Source organism: Sinocyclocheilus grahami, unplaced genomic scaffold (genome assembly GCF_001515645.1).
Source record: "Sinocyclocheilus grahami isolate Dianchi unplaced genomic scaffold, SAMN03320097.WGS_v1.1 scaffold107.1, whole genome shotgun sequence".
Classification (NCBI taxonomy): Eukaryota; Metazoa; Chordata; class Actinopteri; order Cypriniformes; family Cyprinidae; genus Sinocyclocheilus; species Sinocyclocheilus grahami.
The window spans coordinates 625254-632355 of record NW_015505286.1 but is presented as its reverse complement, the minus strand read 5'-3'; the positions used below and the strand labels follow the sequence as shown (position 1 = coordinate 632355).

The 7102-nt window shown below is 40.5% G+C and overlaps 1 pseudogene; it reads left to right on the top strand.

Annotated features, from left to right (window-relative positions):
- LOC107588776 (multidrug and toxin extrusion protein 1-like) overlaps window positions 1-7102 on the top strand; it is a 37528-nt pseudogene that overhangs the window by 19386 nt on the left and 11040 nt on the right.

Sequence of the window (7102 nt, the reverse complement as noted above, 5' to 3'; positions counted from 1 at the left end):
AAGGTTACAAGCTGTTCTCTATGGGTTCCTTGCCTCCCGATCTACTTGTCACGCCTCGGATTCCTCAGTTCGCGGCCGAAGGACCTCAGTGCCAAACCCAGATAAGACTGTGTTCTCTGCTTCCATTTATTCCTCAGTTCTCTTTTCTTTTGGAAGCTCCTCCTAAGTTCCTCTGAATAAACTTCCCGACTTACGTAAACCTGTCTGTTTGCCTCTTTGTCCCGGAGGTGACACTATAAAGCTTTGGGTTTAACAAAATGTAAGTGCAAGGTGCCTTCCGAGAGATGATTAAATTTATATTTCTGTGACTCGCTCCACTCTAGATTCATTTAGTATCTGCCGGCGGTAAGTGGCCTTTGTGGGCTCAAGTTATTCATGTCACCAAAATGACACTTCCCTCTTGTCCTAACACGTCTAATTGAGGAGCAGCCCTGTATATCATTTCCCAAAGTGCTCAGCGGTGATTTGACAGATGGGCCAAGAGTGGGAAAAAAGGGGGCGGATTTGCTGGGGGCCACCTACATGCCTGTCACAGCTGTCAAAGGGCTGCGCTCCAATCATCTACACATGACAACACGACCCGCCCCACATCTTAACTTTGAATGGCTAATGAGACCCCATGGGACACCTTTTCTTGTACTCTTTTCAGGTGGCTGGGTCATTTGCATGATAACGGCGAGAGGGAACACGCGAAAGACAGAGAATAGAACTGGACGGCAGTGCTCGGCATCGACCTATGTTATTGATCAAGTCATGTGCTCGGCTAATGATGCTGCTATCAATCACTTAATTAACCCTCGCATTGAGTTCCTCAATGAGGTTAAAATTCAGATTAAATGCATCAGTTCAGCTAGGATCTGGAGGTACTTGTGTTGCGTTGCCTGTACGGGGGTTCCCTTTGTTGTGGTCCTTGCAGAACAGGGGGTTTCCCGCGGTCGCTGATTGGCTGGAAGTTCAGTCTTGGGAAGCCAGTGGTTGGGCGTTGGCTGACGACGCGGAGCTGTGGTCTGGTTAAAGTTTTAGACGGCACTCGAGGTCGGACTCGGAGATGCGGCGTTAGGCAAAACTTAACTCGAAACACAAAACTCTCAATGGAAAGTAAAATAAACTAAAGTAAAGAAATAGAAGTAAAGTTTGACGAGACTAAGTAGCGTTTCTCCTCATGGTTTTGGAGGAGCTGGCGTGTAAGCTAGAGCACGCTCAAAGAGTGCAAAAGGTGATGACTGGTGACTAGAAAAAGGCAAAAAAAGGCAGAAGAGAGAGATTTGATGGTGTCCTGAGTATTTAAACTGGGCTTCTGGACACATCCCAAATGGTGTTTTGACCAATTAGACGCTGTCTTTGCTAGGGGTGTTGTATATTTCTCCTCTCAATTCATAAATCAAATGTTATCTTATCAGTCACATGGTCCGAGTTTTTCCCGCTCTTGCAGAGTATAATTTTGGACATGATTTCTATAACAAGAATATGATACATTTGACAAAGAATTGATTTGAAGAAACGTTTCAAGCAAGAAGATTCAAACACACAAATACTAAACATGAATGTGATCCTATAAACTATTCAATAGTTATTCAAAATACATACACAATGAATGATTAAGACCTGATAGTCTGATGTGTGAGTTACATACATGATATGGAGTTATGCATAGAAATGATTAGTTGCTCACAAGTCCTTTTAGTGTCATTTAGATGCATGTTTACATGGAAATGCAGTTTTTGTACCATTCTCTGAACATAAGGACATGTTCTGTGAAGACCAGAGGTTAAGAGGTCTCTCATAAGGAATTTCAGTCTGTTCTCGGTCTTCGAGGTGGGGGAAGTCAATCCAAAGAGCTTGTGATTGCTATCACTGGTTTCCATATGATGGTCACGCTGTGCATCTTTTTTGATCATTAATCTTGATTATTTGCCCCCAAAATTGACAATCTCCTTGGAATTGTCAATAAGTGTTCTTTTGTATAAATGATGTGAGCTACTCAAAGCTGCTAGTTGGTTCAGGCTTGTGGCGCCAGGATCTGATTTACGAACATCCTGTGTCTTGGGCCTCTGTGGAATTTGGCTCCTTGTGTTTCAACTGTTCTTTATCAAATCTTAAATCGTCTGATTCGGTCTGATACCCTCCAATACAGTTTTTCACCGTATATAGTAGGGGAATTTACCGTTAACCATTTAACAGGTTTTTACTGTAGCATTTTTACAGTCTTTTACCGTTAAATTCATTTTTTACAGTGTACCACTGGTATATAGTTTTTTTTCTTTTTCAAGCATAAATCATGAAAGTGTATTGTGATATTCTGATGTCTGTAATGTGCTTTCCATCTTTATTTCAGGTATTCACTTCAGATATTGTCAATGTCTGATAATGTTTTTTTTCCCCTATCTGTAGGGCATTACAGGTGGAATTGTCGGAGGTGCTGGAAAGCAGCTGCTTGGTGCTCTTTGTAACATTATGGGATATTATTTTGTGGGATTCACTGGTATATAGTTTTTTTTCTTTTTCAAGCATAAATCATGAAAGTGTATGGTGATATTCTGATGTCTGTAATGTGCTTTCCATCTTTATTTCAGGTATTCACTTCAGATATTGTCAATTTCTGATAATGTTTTTTTTCCCCTATCTGTAGGGCATTACAGGTGGAATTGTCGGAGGTGCTGGAAAGCAGCTGCTTGGTGCTCTTTGTAACATTATGGGATATTATTTTGTGGGATTCCCAACTGGAGTGTCTCTGATGTTTGCTCTCAGCATGGGCATAATCGGTAGGTGACATGCAAACTCATTCATGCCTGGGAAGCCACATGATAACCTAACATGAAGCATTCTCAGCGGTTTTGCTTAAATACACTTGAAAAACCCATTTCCTTGTAATTAAAAAAAATCCATTCCTCTGGTGCTCCTCAGATACTTTTGACAAAAAAAATCTTTTGATTTTTTAAAAAAAGATATTTTAACTGCTCGGAATGGTAATAAACTTCATTTATTGTGACTTTTGTGGCACTTGCTATATGAACAAAAATGCATGTTTTACTATCTACGTGTGCCTGGAATACCATGCTGAATGGCTTAACGGTAGTCTAGAAATGTGTCATTAACAAATAGATATCACATTGCAGGCTACAGCAAAACACTGGCCAAGTATTTGAATGTTGAGCAGCAAGCTCATTGGCTGCTCTGGGAAGCCACATGATAACCTAACATGAAGCATTCTCAGCGGCTTTGCTTAAATACACTTGAAAAACCCATTTCCTTGTAATTAAAAAAAATCCATTCCTCTGGTGCTCCTCAGATACTTTTGACAAAAAAAATCTTTTGATTTTTTAAAAAAAGATATTTTAACTGCTCGGAATGGTAATAAACTTCATTTATTGTGACTTTTGTGGCACTTCCTATATGAACAAAAATGCATGTTTTACTATCTACGTGTGCCTGGAATACCATGCTGAATGGCTTAACGGTAGTCTAGAAATGTGTCATTAACAAATAGATATCACATTGCAGGCTACAGCAAAACACTGGCCAAGTATTTGAATGTTGAGCAGCAAGCTCATTGGCTGCTGATGCAACTGAAACCAATCAGCAGCACCGTGTAGATAACGATGTGATTACTTGCAGATTGATTTAAGGAACTATCAGTCTGCGCTATCTAGAGCGTTTTATTACAGAACTTTGTATTTACACGTTTTTGGGGTATAAATGATGCCGGGAAAAAAAATACAGCAATGAAGGGTTAAATTTTAAAACATGATGAGTGCAAAATAGACACACGCAAGTATTATTTCATTTTTTTATTAAAATCCCCTTAAAATACAAATATTAATTTCAAATAATATTGAAATTACACCACATCCCCATCTTGGGCACTCAGATCATCTCTCTTTGTTTCTCGTTCCTGCATACAAAGCCCTTGTTAACAGTGCTAAGCCAGCTTGCAAGATTGTTCAAGTTTGGCCTGCAGTTGCCATTAACCAACTACAGGACTGCTTCAAACACACAGATTGGAACATATTCTCCCATCAGTCAGATCTAGAGACATTTACTTCATCTGTGTTGTCATATATTAGTTATTGTGTGGATAGTGTCACTGTTAATAAAAAGATTAGAGCATACCCAAATGAGAAACCATGGATGGACAATGAAGTCAAACAGTTGATCAGGGCAAGGGACATAGCCTTTACATCAGGAGATATCTCTGCTTACAGAGATGCCAGAGCTAGTTTTAAGAGAGGCATCAGGTCTGCAAAATTAAAGTTTAAACAGAGGATTGATGAGGATTTCGGCAATAATTCCAATCCATGGTGAATGTGGCAAGGCATCTGATCAATCATGGATTATAATAATAAGAATGACATACAACATATTAAATCCAATAATAATGCTTACCTTGCAGAGGAACTTAACAGCTTCTTTGCTCAGTTTGAAAAAAGACAATAATCAATTTCCAGTTCACTTCAATCTGACAGGAAATTCACAGCCCCTTGTCCTACATACACATGAGGTATGGCAGGCACTTAACAACATCAACATAAGGAAAGCAGCTGGTCCTGATGGTGTGCAAGGACGTGTGCTACAGGCCTGCACTGACCAACTGGCAGAGGTGTTTACATACATTTTTAACCTCTCCCTCTCCTTATGTATAGTTACCACGTGCCTGAAATCCACAACTATCATGCCTGTTCCAAAAAAAAACATGATAACATGTCTTAATGACTATCGACCGATTGCTCTCACTCCTGTTATTGCAAAATGTTTTGAACGACTTGTAATCACTCATATCAAAGACTCCACACCAGCTGATCTAGATCAATATCAGTTTGCCTACCAGTAGGGTGACCACCTGGCAATAGATCTGTTGCGGGACAGTAGATGTGATTTTGAGGGACAATACGCGACACTTGTGAGACATTTACTACTATTATTTTTTATATTTACCACAATTTTCCACACCACAATCTGTAAAGCACGTCTTACCAGCAAACATACACTCGTTCACATCCTTCTCTTCACTCTCTGAGGCAGAAGTCTCCAAACTCATCCTTTCTAATCATCCTACTACTTGTCCGCTTGATCCTATTCCATTTCATCTCCTTCAAGCCATTTCTCCTTCAGTTATACCTGCACTCACTCACATCATTAACACATCCCTTCACACTGGTGTTTTTCCCTCAGCATTTAGACAGGCTCATATAACCCCACTACTTAAGAAACCCACCCTTAACCCATCCCTTTTAGAGAACTACAGACTGGTTTCCCTTCTTCCATTCATTGCAAAAACACTTGAACGAGCTGTGTTCAACTAAATCTCTGCCTTTCTCACACAGAACAACTTCCTCGACAGCAACCAGTCTGGTTTCAGAAGTGGACATTCAACCGAGACTGCCATGCTCACAGTTGTTGAAGCCCTAAAACTGGCAAGAGCGGATTCCAAATCTTCAATACTTATCTTGCTGGATCTGTCCGCTGCTTTTGACATGGTTAACCACCAGATCCTCCTGTCAACCCTATTGGCAAAGGGCATCTCAGGAACCACACTCCAGTGGTTTGAGTCTTATCTCTCAGAAAGGTCCTTCAAGATAGGTGAGGAGAGGTGAGGTGTCCAAGTCACAACATCTAACTACTGGGGTACCTCAGGGTTCAGTTCTTGGACCACTTCTCTTCTCTGTCTACATGGCATCACTAGGTTCTGTCATTCAGAAACATGGCTTTTCATATCATTGCTATGCTGATGACACTCAACTCTACCTTTCATTCCATCCTGATGATCCGACGATAGCTGCTCGCATCTCAGCTTGTCTAACAGACATTTCTTGCTGGATGAAGGACCATCACCTTCAACTGAACCTTGCCAAGACAGAAATGCTTGTGGTTCCATCAAACCTATCGTTTCATCACAATTTCACCATCCAGTTAGGCACATCAACCATAACTCCTTCAAAAAAAGGCCAGGAAACCTTGGAGTTATGATTGATGATCAGCTGACTTTCTCAGACCACATTGCTAAAACTGCCCGGTCCTTCAGATTTGCCCATTCTTTCGAAAACATGCTCCTTGTTCAAGCTCTTGTTCTGTCCAGGCTGGACTATTACACTGCTCTCTTGGCAGGTCTTCCAGCCAGTTCTATCAAACCTTTACAATGAATCCAGAATTCGGCAGCAAGATTAATTTTTAACGAGCCGAAAAGAATGCACATCACACCTCTGTTTATCAATTTGCACTGGCTACCAATAGCTGCTCGCATAAAATTCAAGGCATTAATGTTTGCCTACAAAACCACCACTGGCTCTGCACCCCTTTACCTAATGAATTTAGGTAAAGTGCCCTCTAGAAGCTTGCGTTCTGCAAGTGAACAATGCATTATTGTGCCATCTCAAAGAGGCACAAAATCACTTTCACAGACTTTTAAATTAAATGTTCCCTCCTGGTGGAATGACCTGCCCTACTCAGTCCGAGCAGCTGAGTCCTTAGCCATCTTGAAGAATCAGCTAAAAACACATCTCTTCCATCTTTATTTGACCCTCTAACTCTAGCACTCTCTATTCTAATTCTATTCTTTATTTTTTTTTTTAACTTGCCCCTTTTAGACTTGCACTCTATTTATTTACTAACTGCTTGTTTTCATTAAAAAAAAAACTAACACTTGCTTCTCTAATCTTTTTGTAATATATCTATTTGTTTTCTTTTTATTTAATATACAATTAACTAAAGCAAAAAAAGGCCTCTAACACTAGCTTGCTCTATTCTTTTTCTATTTTATCTGTTTTCTTTTTATTTATTATATGATTATAAAAAAAATCTTGCATCATGTACTGCATTAAGCTAACTGAGACTTGTTATAGCACTTGCATATCATTGCTATTTTGAATGAGGGCTCTGTAGTGTAGCTATCTTGTGACAGGACGAACAGGGAGTTCGCGAACGACCTCTATAGCTGTGACAGGATAGCCAGAGAGTTCATAGGCGGAACATGACAGGCAGAAAGTTCATAGACGGCCTCCTTGGCTGGAACAGGACAGGCAGGAAGTTCATAGACGGCCTCCTTGGCCGGAACAGGACAGGCAGAAAGTTCATAGATGGCCTCCTTGGCCGGAACAGGACAGGCAGG